We start from the raw sequence: 16,639 nt of genomic DNA, 5'->3' as shown, positions 1-16,639 counted from the left end.
TTTCCGACCGTGTATGGTTCTCTCTCTGCATAAGGGAGTCTTCTTCAAAAATGGAGTTGAAGGTCAGTGTTCACACAGGCAATATTTGCCTCCTCGTGGATCCTCTGAGCTCTGTCTAATTATGATGGAAGATCTGCCTGGGGAGGCCCCTAATGAGGGTACTGGGGCTCCGGAGAAAGACACAGGAGAGATGGAGGTGACTAACAACACTGGATGGATCCAGTGTGGATGCAACACGTGAAACAAGCTACAGTACTCTCCCCAAAGGAAGTCTTCCTGCTTCTCTCCCATTCATCCTAAAGGTGGAGCGTGCTGGTCGACAGGCACCAGCAATTTAGACAGAGCCTGAGGTCAACCCTTTCACCAGGGGAGGGAGCTCTTTGGAACAGATCCACAGGACTGCAAAATTACCTAATGTGTGCACCATCTCTACTAATGAAAATGACAATGTGATATTTCATTCAAAAATACAAACAGTAAACCCATGTTCACCAGACACTGAAGAAATTAATAGCACACAAGAAAAAGAAAGAAAAGAAAGACCAAAATGAGTATGCAGAACAGCTGACACAAAAGGAAACAGAAAGAATGCAAGGAACAAAAGAGAAATTTTTTAAAAATTATAATTAGCATTCTTAGAGATATTCATAAACTAACAACAGGGATTTAAGGAAAAAGGAGCAATTGGGAAAAAGTGGTTGGAAATGAAAAATATGAAAACTAAAATAAAACATTCTATTTAAAGACTGGATAATGAAATGGACATGGCTAAAGATAAATTTCAATTTGGAAGATAAAGTTGAGGAAATATCCCAAAACACAGAGACAGAAAATGAGAGAAAAGAGACATGTCAGATTAATCCATAAGTCCTATCATTTATCTAAATTTCCTAGAGCTAAAGAAAAATCCAACGCTTCAGACTGAAAGTCTATAAACTGCCACAGAGAATAAAAGAAAAAAAGATTCACCTGCACCCAACCACATTCAAGGACAAAAAGAATATCTGAAAGATTTCCAGAAAAAAAAATTCTCCTACAAAGGAAAAAGAGTCGGATTAATATGAAAAGTTTATATCCAGGTGACATCACGGAAGACGGTGGAATAGAAAGCTCTGAGAATCAGTCTTTTAACCAAAACAACTATTGAACTGGCAAGAAATGTAGGAATCAACTATTTCAGAACTCTGGAGCTGAACTGAAAACTTACAGTGACAAGAGGAGGGCCTGATGAAGAAAGAGGCTTGTAAATATCTGTGAATTTTCGTGTTTTGCATGGTAGCTGCCATTTCCTGTTCCCTGATTCCCACAGCAGGTAGCTGGAGGGATGGCTGCCTGCATTCCTGACGTGGCTGACTGGTGAGAAGTTGGGCAATAAGGCTCTTGTGTGCCAAAAATCAGGGTTTTATGAGCTGCCAGGAGCAAAATGGGGTGAGCTGAGCCGGGATTCTCTCTCCTCCAAAATATAACAAAAGACTGGAAGAACTGAATTTCAGAGAATAAACATAATGCCAGCTCGTTAGAGACCTACAATACCAAGAAGGTGGAGATCATAAACCTTGCTTACACCTTCGGAGGCGCTGGAACGGTAGAGAGAACATCGCTCCCTCCCCTAGAGTCTGCGATCACTGCTGCGCCGGTCGGGAAGGAGTGGGGGAGGGGCCGCGCGACGGGGGGATCATCCAGGACTCCTGCCGCTCATTCAGTGGAGACCGGCTGACAGGGGGAAAGCTTCCGTCCGCGGGGACCCTATAAATCAAGGGCCTTGGGAGACCAGAGAACAGAAATGATCTGAACCCAGACCGGCGCGTGTGAGTAACAGCCCCTGCCCCTCAGCAAAGCCAGTGGGCGCAGCCATCTTGCCCCGAAGGCGGAGAGCAAACACGCCGCTCTCGACCCCCATCTAGTGGCGACAGGCTGTAACTGCAACTGAATTCTACCACCATGAGAAAAAACCGCTCCTCTACCATCCAGCAATTTATAAAAGCCCCAGACCAGAAGGAAAACAATAAAAACACAGAATTAAGTCCTGAGGACTTGGAATTAGGTAAACTAAGTGATAATGAATTCAGAGCAGCTATAATCAAAAAACTCAATGAGGTAGAGAGAAAGATAGAGAAACAAGCCGAGTTCTGGAGTTACTTCACAAAAGAGACTGAAATCATAAAGAAGAATCAAACAGAATTACTTGAGATGAAAAACACAATGGACCAGATAAAACAGAATACGGATTCCCTGAATGCCCGTGTGACAACATAGAGGAGAAAATTAGCATAATCGAGGACAGACAGGCTGAACGGCGCCAGAGGAAGAAAGAGAACTAAGAATTAAAAAAAATGAGGAGATTCAATGAGGAGTAAGAACATAAGGATCATAGGAATTCCCGAGAATATGGAAAAGGAAAATGGAGCAGAAAGTGTGCTTAACGAAATTATTGAAGAGAATTTCCCAAATCTAGGGATCAACAGAGAAATGTGTGTAGAGGAGGGTTTTAGATCTCCTAGATTTATCAATGTAAAAAGAGCTACCCCAAGGCACATAGTAGTAAAGTTGGCAAATAGGAATGATAAGGAGAGACTACTCAGGGAAGTAAGGGAAAAAAAAAGAATAACCTATAAAGGAGCCCCTATCAGACTGTCAGCGGATTTCTCTACAGAAACCCTACAAGCTAGGAGAGAATGGAGTGATATATTCAAAGCTTTAAAGGATAAAATCCTTCAGCCAAGAATACTCTATCCAGCAAGAATTTCCTTCAGATATGAGGGAGAAATTAAATCTTTTCCAGACAAACAAAAGTTAAGGGAATTTGTAACTAAAAGCCCTCCATTACAAGAAATCCTCAAGAAGGCTCTCATACTTGAAAAAAGAAAAAAGGGAGAAAGGGGACACAATCCACAGACTAGGGAGACCGATGGATAGAACCAGAACAGGATAGCAAATATTCAACTATAGCATTAGGGTAAAAGTAAGGAAACTACCAAAACAAGGACGATCTTAGCACTCTAACTACAAATTAATAAGACGAGTTGGAATAAAAAATGAAAATAATTATTTAGGAGGGGAAGAGCAAAGGGTCTAAATCAGTATTGGTCAAGTAAGTAAGAGACCACCAGAGAATAGACTATATTATACACGAGATTCTAAATACAAACTTCAAGGTAGACACTAAAATAAAGTACAGAACAGAGTCACAAATCATAAATAAGGAAAAATCTAAGAAACCCAGCATAAGAAATTGCAGTATTAAATGGGTAGTCTAAAGCACACAGGAAAAGAAACACAGGAAAACAAGATAATGAGCGACAGATTGACAGCATTAAGTCCACATGCATCAATAATCACTCTCAATGTGAACGGATTGAACTCTCCAATAAAAAGACACAGAGTGGCAAAATGGATTAAAGAACAAGATCTAACAATTTGTTGCCTCCAGGAAACACACCTCAGCCCCAAGGACAAACACAGACTCAGGGTGAAGGGGTGGAGGACAATACTTCAAGCAAATAGCAAGGAAAAAAAGGCAGGTATTGCAATTCTCATATCAGACCAAGTGGATTTCAAAATAAGACAGGTAAAGAGAGACACAGAGGGACAATATATAATGATCAAAGGGACACTTCATCAAGAAGAAATAACGCTTATAAATATCTATGCACCCAACACAGGAGCACCAAGATTCATAAAGCAACTATTAACAGACCTAAAGGAAGATGTTAAAAACAACACAATAATAGTAGGGGACCTCAACACCCCACTCACATCAATGGACAGATCATCCAGACAGAAAATCAACAAGGAAATAGTGGAGCTGAATGAAAAACTAAAACAAGTGGACTTAATAGACATATATAGATCACTCCACCCTGAAAGAGCTGAATACACATTCTTCTCAAGTGCACATGGAACATACTCTAGGATAGACCATATGTTGGGAAACAAGGCAAGCCTCTACAAATTTAAAAAAATTGAAATAATAACAAGCATCTTCTCAGATCATAGTGCTATAAGGCTAGAAATTAATTGCAAGAAAAAAGCTGAGAAAGGCACAAAGATGTGGAGACTAAACAACACACTACTGAACAAGCAATGGATCATTGAAGAAATTAAAGAAGAAATAAAAAAATACCTGGAAACAAATGAAAATGATAGCATGCCATACCAACTCATATGGGATACAGCAAAAGCTGTATTAAGAGGAAAATTCATCGCAATACAGGCACATCTTACCAAATAAGAAAAATCCCAAATAAGCAACCCTAAAGCACACCTAACTGAACTAGAGAAAAAAGAACAAATGAAGCCCAAAGTCAGCAGAAGGAGAGAAATAATAAAAATCAGAGCAGAAATAAATACTTTTGAAATGAAAAAGGCAGTAGAAAGGATCAATGAGACAAAGAGCTGGTTTTTTGAGAAAATAAATAAAATTGACAAACCCCTAGCCAGACTTACAAAGAAAAAAAGGGAGAAAGCTCAAATAAACAAAATCAGAAATGAGCGAGGAGAAATAACAGACTCTGCAGAAATACAACAGATTATAAGAGAATACTACAAAAAACTATATGCCAACAGAATGGATAACCTAGAGGAAATGGATAAATTCTTGGACTCCTACAATCTCCCAAAGCTCACTCAAGAAGAGGCAGACAATTTGAACAGACCAATCACAAGGAAAGAGATTGAAACATCAAAAACATCCCAAAGAATAAAACCCCAGGACCAGATGGCTTTCCTGGGGAATTCTACCAAACTTTCAGAGAGGATTTAATACCTATCCTTTTCAAGCTATTCCAAAAAATTAGGGAAGATGGAACACTTCCTAACACATTCTATGAGGCCAACATCACGCTGATCCCACAACCTGACAAGGACACCACGAAAAAAGAGAACTACAGGCCAATATCACTGATGAACATAGATGCAAAAATTCTAAACAAAATTTTGGCAACCAGAATTCAGCAATTCATCAAAAGAATCATACATCAGGATCAGGTGGGATTCACACCAGGAACACAGGGATGGTTCAACATCCGCAAATCAATCAACGTGATACACCACATCAACAAACTGAGGAATAAAAACCACATGATCATCTCAATAGATGCAGAGAAGGCATTTGACAAGATCCAACAGCCATTTATGATAAAAACTCTGAACAAAATGGGCATAGAAGGAAACTACCTCAACATAATAAAGGCCATATACGACAAACCCATAGCCAACATCATACTCAATGGGCAAAAACTGAACCCCATCCCCCTGAAAACAGGAATGAGACAAGGATGCCCTCTCTCACCACTCTTATTTAACATAGTACTGGAGGTCCTGGCCAGAGCAACCAGGCAAGAAAAAGGAATAAAAGGAATCCAAATAGGGAGGGACGAAGTGAAACTCTAGCTGTTTGCAGACAACATGATCTTATATATAGGAAACCCCAAAGAATCCATTGGAAAACTGTTAGAAGTAATCAACAACTACAGCAAAGTTGCAGGGTATAAAATCAATTTGCATAAATCAGTAGCATTTCTATACTCCAGTAATGAACCAACAGAAAAAGAACTCAAGAATACAATACCATTCACAATCGCAACAAAAAGAATAAAATACCTTGGGGTAAATTTAACTAAGGAAGTGAAGGACCTATATAATGAAAATTACAAGGCCTTTCTGAGAGAAGTGGATGACGACATAAGGAGATTGAAAGACATTCCATGTACATGGATTGGAAGAATAAACATAGTTAAAATGTCCGTTCTACCTAAAGCAATCTACAGATTCAACGCCATCCCAATCAGAATCCCAATGACATTCTTTACAGAATTAGAACAAAGAATCCTAAAATTCATATGGGGCAACAAAAGACCCCGAATTTCTAAAGCAATCCTGAGAAAAAAGAACAAAACGGGAGGCATCACAATCCCTGACTTCAAAACATACTACAAAGCTACAGTAATCAAAACAGCGTGGTACTGGTACAAAAGCAGGTTCACAGATCAATGGAACAGAATTGAAAGCCCAGAAATAAAACCACACATCTATGGACAGCTTATCTTTGACAAAGGAGCTGAGGGCATACAATGGAGAAAAGAAAGTCTTTTCAACAAATGTTGCTGGGAAAACTGGAAAGCCACATGTAAAAGAATGAAAATTGACCATTCTTTTTCACCATTCACCAAAATAAACTCAAAATGGATTAAAGACCTAAAGATGAGACCTGAAACCATAAGGCTTCTGGAAGAAAACGTAGGCAGTACACTCTTTGACATCAGTAGTAAAAGGATCTTTTCAGACACCATGCCTTCTCAGAGAAGGGAAACAATAGAAAGAGTAAACAAATGGGACTTCATCAGATTAAAGAGCTTCTTCAAGGCAAATGAAAACAGGATTGAAACAAAAAAACAACCCACTAACTGGGAAAAAATATTTGCAAGTCATATATCTGACAAAGGCTTAATATCCATAATATATAAAGAACTCTCGCAACTCAACAACAAAACATCAAACAACCCAATCAAAAAATGGGCTGGAGACATGAACAGACATTTCTCCAAAGAAGATATACGGATGGCCAATAGGCACATGAAAAGATGCTCATCATCGCTGATCATCAGGGAAATGCAAATCAAAACTACACTAAGATATCACCTTCCACCCATTAGAATGACAAAAATATCTAAAACTAATAGCAACAAATGTTGGAGAGGTTGCGGAGAAAAAGGAACCCTCATACACTGCTGGTGGGCATGCAAACTGGTGCAGCCACTATGGAAAACAGTATGGAGATTCCTCAAAAGATTAAAAATAGAACTACCATACGACCCAGCCATCCCACTACTGGGTATTTATCCAAAGAGCTTGAAGTCAGCAATCCCAAAAGTCCTGTGCACCCCAATGTTTATTGCAGCACTGTTTACAATAGCCAAGATGTGGAAGCAACCTAAGTGTCCAGCAACAGACGAATGGATAAAGAAGATGTGGTATATATATACAATGGAATACTACTCAGCTGCAAAACAGAACAAAATCATTCCATTTGCAATAACATGGATGGACCTTGAGAGAATTATGTTAAGTGAAATAAGCCAGAGAGAAAGATAATCTGTGTATGACTCCACTCATATGAGGAATTTAAAATTATGGACTAAGAACAGTTTAGTGGATACCAGGGGAAAGGTGGGGTGGGGGGTGGGCACAAAGGGTGAAGTGGTGTGCCTACAACATGACTGACAAACATTAATGTACAACTGAAATTTCACAAGATTGTAACCTATCAATAACTCAATAATAATAAAAAAAAAGAACAGCTGCCATAAACTAAAACAAAAAAACAAAAAAACAAAAACAAAAAAACCAGGGTTTTATCTTTTGATCGACCAGGCAGTTCACTAAGGGACTGGCACAGAGACTGGCCACCGTCTCAACCCCTTTGGGCTGAAGCACCTTCCCAGGCAGTGCCTGGTGAGTAATTTACAGAGACAGAACCTTTTTAAAGAACTCTTTTCTTATTGGATCAAGGTATTTAAGGAAATCTCTGTCAGGTCATTGGCTGAGTGTGGAGATAACGGACACCACACATGACAAGGAACACAGTCTTTTGTAAAAACTGGTTTGGAAAAGTCAGTGAACAAATGGACGACTGCAGAACAGCAATGACAACAAGCAAGAAGAGCAATGCCCCGGGGCTGGCCCCGTGGCCGAGTGGTTAAGTTCGCGCGCTCCGCTGCAGGCGGCCCAGTGTTTCGTTGGTTCGAATCCTGGGCGCGGACATGGCACTGCTCATCAAACCATGCTGAGGCAGCGTCTCACATGCCACAACTAGAAGGACCCACAACGAAGAATATACAACTATGTACCAGGGGGCTTTGGGGAGAAAAAGGAAAAAATAAAATCTTTAAAAAAAATAAAAATGGTTTCTATTAAAAAAAAAAAAAAAGAAGAGCAATGCCTGGGGAGGGAGAAGAACCTGATTTCCAGAGTTATCGCACTACAATATTCAAAATGGCCAGTTCTCAACAACAAATTACAAAGTATATACAAAGAAACAGGAAAGTATGGCCCATTCACAGGAAAAGAAGAGATTATCAGAAACTGGTAAATCTTGTCAGAATCAATTTTTTGAGAACTCTAGAAATTAACCAAAGGCTTGCAGTGACCTGGGGGCACTTATTGCAGAAAAATGGCTGAATCTTAGTAACCACAGCTTTGTGGTGTTTTTAACTTACTCTAGTATCATCTCCTGCTCCCAGCGCAGTGGTAATCTTGAAAAATAACAGTCCACATTTCCAAGACTGGCAGAGGAAGAATGGTGTGAACTCCTTCAAAACTTCATTCCCAAAGAATAGTTATTATTTCACAGAAAGATCCACCTGTCTGGTGTTTCCGTAGAAGACACCATTTGAAAGGCTGTCTTTGTTTCATCTGACTCAAACTTGCCCAATGTTAAAGTTGATCTCTGGGAGATGCTTGTCAAAAACATTTACATGTTAATGTTGTAGTTGCTGCTGCCTGAGGCAATGGGTAATAGTTGAGGCAAACAATAGACTAACCAACAAGCTTGGGAGGAAAGACTGGGGAATGAGATACTTGTAGGGACTTTGAAAGCTTTGACTTTCCTAGAGTCCTGGGACCTGGAAGACCATGTGCTTGCAAGGACTGTGCACACGCTCAGGAAGACCAGAGAAGGCCTAAGCTCTCACCTCTGGCACAACTTGAGGCTCTACACAAGCAAGAAACGAAGGTGAAGGCCAAGTTGCAAACTGCCTGGCTGAGTGTTAAAGGTACGCCCTGACGCATGTCCAGAGAGCCCTTCAGCAAAGAGGGGGAGATGTTTGGGATGCAAGCATTTACGAAAATCTCTGTCCAAGATTAGATTGGTGGTTACCAGAGGGGAAGGGAGGAGAGAGGAAGGTGAAAGTGGTGACGGGGCCCATGCGTAAGGTGATGGATGGTAATTAGCCTTTGGGCGGTAAACCACCCAAAGGTAGTCTACACAGAACTGAAATATAATGATGCACACCTGAAATTCATATAATGTTACAAACCAATGTTATCTCAATAACTAAATAAATACAAAAATCTCTGTCCATGAATCAGCTGACCACTAAGCTAATGCAACAGAGACTTCAGCGGCCACACCCAACAAAGAATACAAACTTTACTGAATTAGTTCATAAAAGTCACTAAGCAAACGAACAACAAGAATCAGTAACAAAAATAAGCCCTGGGGGTGGGGGGAGAATATGATTTCCAGAGTTGCCACATTGTAATATAAAAAATGTCCAGTTTTCAACAAAAAATTATGAGTCATGTAAAGAAACAAGAAAGTATGGCCCATACATGGGGGGGGGGAACAATAAATAAAAATTGTCTCTGAGGGAGCCTTGACTTTGAACTCACTAAAAAGGACTTTAAAATCATCTATTTTAAATATGTTCAAAGAGTTCAAGAAAATCATGTCTGAAGAACTAAAGGAAAGTATGAGAATGACATCTTACCAAAATAGATACTATCAATAGAGAGATAAAAACTATACAAAAAATAAAACTGTGGAGTCAAAAACTCCAAATATTGAAGTGAAAAATTCATTGGAGGTCCTCAACAGTAGATTCGAGTTGGCAGAAGAAAGAATCGGTGAACTTGAAGCTAGGACAATTGAGATTATTCAGTCTGAGGAGCAGAAAGAAAAACGAATGAAGAAAAACAAACAGAGATGCAGAAACCCGTTGGAACACTATCAAGTACACCAACATACACATAATGGGACTCCCAGAAGGGAAGGAGAGAGGGGACGGGGCAGAGAAAATATCTGAGGAAAGAATGACTGAAAACTTCCCAAATTTCATGAGAGACATGAATCTACATACCCACGAAACTCAACACCAAGCAGGATAAACCTAGGAGAAAGCAAAGTCATTTGCTGAGAGTGATGACTGAGGATGGTAGGGAGGGTTAGTGGTTTGAGGAAAGTGGAGAAGGTATAATATGGATTGCAGTGATAGACAGTGAGATGACCAAAGAAAGGCAAGATAAGCAATGCAGAGGGTCTAAATGTGGTTGGTTGTTGTAAGTTTCTAGTAGAAGCAATATGCATTCTTCTGTGACTTTTCCAAAAGTGATCAGCTATTGGCACAGACAATGTGCAACTGGGTTCTTCCAGGTTGGGGTTCTGCCATATAAGATGGTCAAAGGAATTGAGGTTCCTAGCAAGAGAGTTACCAAAATGATGGGCCATGGCAACTAAATTACATAAGGAGAGAAGTAAAGGCAGGAATGTCATGATGGATTGAGAAAGAGTGCAAGACCAGAGCTGTTAACAGACTGGAGGGGCCAAGTTTGAAGAATTGTCTTAAGTACATGTAGTTGTAAAAGCATGTTGGAACATGACCCTGATACCAAAACCAGACAAGGACAACACAAAAAAGAAAATTACAGGTCAATATCACTGATGAACATCGATGCAAATGTCAACAAAATACTAGCAAATCAAATACAACAATACTTTTGAAAGATCATACACCCTGATCCAGTGGGATTTATTCCAGGGATGCAGGAATGGTTCAACATCTGCAAATCAATCAACATGATACACACATTAACAAAATGAAGAATAAAAATCACATGATCATCTCAATAGATGCAGAGAAATCATTTGACAAGATACAGCATCCATTTATGATAAAAACTTGGAATAAAATGGGTATAGAGAGAAAACACCTCAACATAATAAAGGCCATATATGACAAACCCACAGCTAATATCATTCTCAATGGAGAAAAACTGAAAGCCATCCCTCTAAGAGGAGGAACAAGACAAGGATGCCCACTTTCACCACTCTTGTTTAACACAGTATTGGAAGTCTTATCCAGAGCGATCAGGCAAGAAAAAGAAATAAAAGGGATCCAAATTGGAAAGAAAGAACTGAAACTGTCACTATTTGCAGATGATATGACTCTATATATGGAAAACCCTAAAGAATTCACTAAAAAAAACTTTAGAAATAACAAATGAATATGGCAAAGTTGCAGAATACAAAATCAACATACAAAAATCAGTTGCGTTTCTATACACTAAAAACAAAGTAGCAGAAAGAGAAATTAAGAATACAATCCCATTCACAATTGCAACAAAAAGAATAAAATACCTAGGAATAAACTTAACCAAAGAGGTGAAAGATCTGTACGCAGAAAACTACAAGACATGGTTGAAAGAAAGTCAAATACCATGTGATCTCACTCATAAGTAGACAATAAAAACAACAACAAACAAACAGAGACAGAGATTGGATTGGTGGTTACCAGAGTGGAAGGGGGATCAGGGAGGGAAAAAGGGGTGATTAGGCACATGCGTGTGGTGGTGGATGGTAATTAGTCTTTGGGTGGTGAACATGATGTAATCTACACAGCAATTGAAATGATGTACACCTGAAACTTATATAATGTTATAAACCAATGTTGCCACAATAAAAAAACAAATAAATAGAAAAAAAGAGCATGTTGGAAGCACTGGAGTTGTGGCCAACTGAAGGACTGGAGATGGAATAGTTATATGTGATGACAAAGCCCCAAGTATGCCCACAGGGGAATGTGCCTGAGGTAGGGCTGAGATTACCGTAGTGAGGACTAGGGCACTGGAATGAGGGGCTGGGACAACGGATGGCTCATCCATGTATGTTGAGTTCACCCAGGAGGCAGATAGAACTTAGGGGTAGAGAAGAGGAGGGCTGTGGGCCAGCCTGGTGGCTCAGCGGTTAAGTCTGCACATTCCACTTCTTGGGGGCCCAGGGTTCACCAGTTCGGATCCCGGGTGCGGACATGGTACCACTTGGCAAAAGCCATGCTGTGGTAGGAGTCCCACATATAAGGTGGAGGAGGATGGGCACGGATGTTAGCTCAGGGCCGGTCTTCCTCAGCAAAGAGAGGAGGATTGGCAGTAGTTAGCTCAGGGCTAATCTTTCTCAAAAAAAAAAAAAAAAAAAAAGAGGGCTGTAACTCAGAAATGGATTTATACTCTCACAAGCACAAGAACTGGAAGAACTGGGTGAAAATTATGGGTGGGCTTCTGTAGATTTCAGCTCAAAATAACGTGTCTCGAGACTCAAAGCTGCCTTGGGAGGTAGCAAGTTGCTCATCACTCAGGTTATGAAAGTATAATTGGACAACCTAGCAAGGACGTTTTAGAGTAATTCCAATGTAAGACAGGTGATTGTATTTTGCTTAACATAATACCCTCAAAGTCCATCCATGTTGTTGTGAATGAAGATTTTATCTTTTTTTATGGCTTAGTAGTATTCCATTGTATATATATACACCACATCTTCTTTATCCAGTCATCAGTTGATGGGCACTTGGGTTGTTTCCATGTCTCGGGTATTGTGAATAATGCTGCAATGAACCTAGGGGTACATGAGTCTCTTTGAATTTCTGATTTCAGGTTCTTTGGGTAGATATCCAGCAGTGGGATGGCTGGGTCATACGGTATTTCTATTTTTAATTTTTTGAGAAATCGCCATACTGTTTTCCATAGTGGCTGCACCAGTTTTCATTCCCACCAGCAGTGTATAAGGGCTCCTTTTTCTCTACAACTGCTCCAACATTTGCTATTTTTTCTCTTGGCTATTTTAGCCATTCTAACGGGTGTAAGGTGATATCTTAGTGTAGTTTTGATTTGCATTTCCCTGATGCACAGCGATAATGAACATCTTTTCATGTGCCTATTGGCCATCCGTATATCTTCTTTGGAGAAATGTCTGTTCATATCCCCTGTCCATTTTTTGATCGGGTTGTTTGATTTTTTTTGTTGTTGAGTTGTGTGAGTTCTTTATATATTACGGAGATTAACCCTTTGTTGGATATATGATTTGAAAATATTTTTTACCAGTTGGTAGGTTGTGTTTTTGTTTCAATCCTGAAGCTCTTTAGTCTGATGAAGTCCCATTTGTTTATTCTTTCTATTGTTTCCCTTGTCTGAGAAGACATGGTGTCCGAAAAGATCCTTTTAAGATTGATGTCAAAGAGTATACTGTCTGCATTTTCTTCTAGAAGTCTTATGGTTTCAGGTCTTACCTTCAAGTCTTTGATCCATTTTGAGTTTATTTTTGTGAATGGTGTAAAAGAATGGTCTATTTTCATTCTTTTACACTTGGCTGTCCAGTTTTCCAAACACCATTTGTTGAAGAGACTTTCTTTTCTCCGTTGTATGTTCTCAGCTCCTTTGTCGAAGATGAGCTGTCCATAGATGTGTGGTTTTATTTATGGGCTTTCAATTCTGTTCCACGGATCTGTGTGCCTGTTTTTGTGCCGGTACCATGCTGTTTTGACTACAATAGCTTTGTAGTAGTTTTGAAGTCAGGGATTGTGATGCCTCCAAGTTTGTTCTCTTTTCTCAGGATTGTTTTAGTAATTTGGGGTCTTTGGTTGCCTCATATAAATTTTAGGATTCTTTGTTCTATTTCTGCGAAGAATGTCATTGGGATTCTGATTGGGATAGCGTTGAATTTTTAGATTGCCTTAGGTAGTATGGACATTTTAACTATGTTTATTCTTCCAATCCATGTGCATGGAATGTCTTTCCAATCTCTTTATGTCATCATCAATTTCTTTCAGGAAAGTCTTGTAGTTTTCATTGCACAGGTCTTTCACTTCCTTGGTTAAATTTATTCCAAGATATTTTATTCTTTTTGTTGTGATTTTGAATGGGACTGTGTTCTTGAGTTCTCTTTCTTTTAGTTCATTATTAGAGTAAAGAAATGCTACTGATTTACGTAAGTTAATTTTGTACCCTGCAACTTTGCTGTAATTGTTGATCACTTCTAGTAGCTTTCCAATAGATTTTTTAGGGTTTTCTACACATAAGATCATGTCATCTGCAAACAGTGAGAGTTTCACTTCTTCACTCCCTATTTGGATTCCTTTTATTCCTTTCTCTTGCCTAATTGCTCTGGCCAAAACCTCCAGTACTGTGTTGAATAAGAGTGGTGGTAGTGGGCACCCTTGTCTTGTTACTGTTCTCAGAGAGATGGCTTTCAGCTTTTCCCCATTGTGTACAATGTTGGCTGTGGGTTTGTCATATGTGGCCTTTATTATGTTGAGGTACTTTCCTTCTATACCCATTTTATTAAGAGTTTTTATCATAAATCTTGTTGGATCTTGTCAAATGCTTTCTCTGCATCTATTGAGATGATCACGTGGTTTTAATTGCTCATTTTGTTAATGTGGTATATCATGTTGATTGACTTGTGGATGTTGAACCATCCCTCTGTCCCTGGTATAAATCCCACTTGATCGTGATGTATGATCTTTTTGATGTATTGCTGTATTCAGTTTGCCAATATTTTGTTGAGGATTTTTGTATCTATGTTCATCAGTGATATTGGCCTACAGTTTTCCTTCTTTGTGTTGTCCTTGTCTGGTTTTGGGATCAGGGTGATGTTGGCCTCATAGAATTTGTTAGGAAGTGCTCCATCTTCCTCAATTTTCTGGAATAGTTTGAGAAGGATAGGTATTAAATCTTCTTTGAATGTTTGGTAGAACTCTCCAGAGAAGCTGTCTGGTCGTGGACTTTTATTTTGGGGGAAGTTTTTGATTATAGCTTCAATCTCTTGACTTGTGATTGGTCTGTTCAGATTCTCTATTTCATCTTGATTCATTTTTGGGAGGTTGTAAGACTCTAAGAATTTATCCATTTCTCCTAGGTTGTCCAATTTGTTGGCATATAGTTTTTTGTAGTATTCTCTTATAATCTTTTGTATTTCTGTGGCATCCGTTGTGATTTCTCCTCTTTTATTTCTGATTTTATTTAGTTGAGTCTTCTTTTTTTTCTTAGTGAGCCTGCCTAAGGGTTTGTCAATTTCGTTTATTTTCTCAAACAACTAGCTCTTTGTTTCATTGATCTTTCTACTACCTTTTTTGTTTCAATTTCATTATTTCTGCTCTAATTTTTATTATTTTCCTTCTACTGACTTTGGGCTTTGTTTGTCCTTCTTTTTCTAATTCTGTTAGGTGTAGTTTGAGATTGCTTATTTGAGATTTTTCTTGTTTACTGAGGTAAGCCTGTATTGCAATGATTTTCCCTCTTAGGATCGCTTTGCTGCATCCCAAATGAGTTGGTTTAGTGTATTTTCATTTTCATTTGTCTCCAGATATTTTTTGATTTCTCCTTTGATTTCATGTTCAGTAGCATGTTGTTTAATCTCCACATCTTTGCCCCCTTCCCAGCTTTATTCTTGTAATTGATCTCTAGTTTCACAGCATTATGGTCAGAAGAGATGCTTGATATTATTTCAATCATCTTAAATTTGTTGAGGCTTGCTTTGTTTCCAAGCATATGGTCTATCCTTGAGAATGTTCCATGCACATTTGAGAAGAATGTGTAACCTGCTGTTTTTGGATGGAGTGTTCTATATATATCTACTAAGTCCATCTCACCTAGTTTTTCATTTAATTCCATTATTTCCTTGTTGACTTTCTGTCTGGATGATCTATCCATTGGTGTTAGTAGGGTGTTGAGGTCCCCTACTATTATTGTATTGTTGTTGATGTCTCCTTTTAGTTTCGTTCATAGTTGCTTTACATACTTTGGTGCTCCTGTGTTTGGTGCATATATATTCATAAGTGTTATGTCTTCTTGGTGGAGTGTTCCTTTTATCATTATCAACTGCCCCTCTTTGTCTCTCTCTACCTGTTTTGCCTTGAAGTCTACTTTGTCTGATATAAGTATGGCGACACCTGCTTTCTTATGTTTGCTGTTAGCTTGGAGTATCATCTTCCATCCCTTCACTCTGAGTCTGTGTTTGTCTTTAGAGCTGAGGTGTGTTTCCTGGGGGCAGCATATTGTTGGGTCTTGTTTTTTAATCCATCCTGCCACTCTGTGTCTTTTGATTGGAGAATTCAATCCATTTACATTCAGAGTAATTAGTGAAACGTGGGGGCCTAATGCTGTCATTTTATCACTTGTTTTCCAGTTCTCCTGCATTTCCTTTGTTTCTCATCCCATGAATTTTGGACTACCAATTCTGTTAGGTATTTTTCTCTGTTGGTTTTCTTAGTTTCCTCCTTATTTGTAACTTGTGTCTCTGTTCTAATTATTTATTTAGTGGTTACCATGTGATAAGATAGTCCATTTTCTGATAGCCTCTTATTTCCTTAGACTAAGTCAGTCCCATCCCTTTCCGCTTCCCCTTCTAAGTTGTTACTGTCAGATCTTTTTTGTGTGTGTTGTTAGTTTGGGGTTAAAATGACAAGATCGGGGGCTGGCCCCGTGGCCGAGTGGTTAAGTTCGCGCGCTCCGCTGCAGGCGGCCCAGTGTTTCGTTGGTTCGAATCCTGGGCGCGGACATGACACTGCTCATCAAACCACGCTGAGGCAGCGTCCCACATGCCACAACTAGAAGAACCCACAACGAATAATATACAACTATGTACCAGGGGGCTTTGGGGAGAAAAAGGAAATAATAAAATCTTTTAAAAAAAATGACAAGATCATATTTATTCTTAGTGTTTCCCTTCCCTTTATCTTTAATGTTGTACTTAAGCATTTGCTAACCTGTTCTGATGGAGAGCTGCAATTTTCTGATTTTGTCTTTCTACTTATCTCCTTGCTCAGGGTTTTGTACCTCCTCTCCTTTTTTTTTTTTTTTTTTTTCAGGTATG

At 39.1% G+C, this 16,639-nt stretch overlaps 1 protein-coding gene across 1 annotated transcript in view; it reads right to left on the bottom strand.

The window, feature by feature from the left end:
* LOC124247189 (multidrug and toxin extrusion protein 2-like) overlaps positions 1-16,639 on the bottom strand; it is a 92,163-nt gene that overhangs the window by 10,277 nt on the left and 65,247 nt on the right. The gene's annotated exons all lie outside the window — the stretch shown is intronic.

This window comes from Equus quagga, chromosome 11 (genome assembly GCF_021613505.1).
Source record: "Equus quagga isolate Etosha38 chromosome 11, UCLA_HA_Equagga_1.0, whole genome shotgun sequence".
NCBI lineage: Eukaryota > Metazoa > Chordata > Mammalia > Perissodactyla > Equidae > Equus > Equus quagga.
Note: the sequence above shows the minus strand (reverse complement) of the source record. Positions and strands in the feature narration are given on the sequence as shown.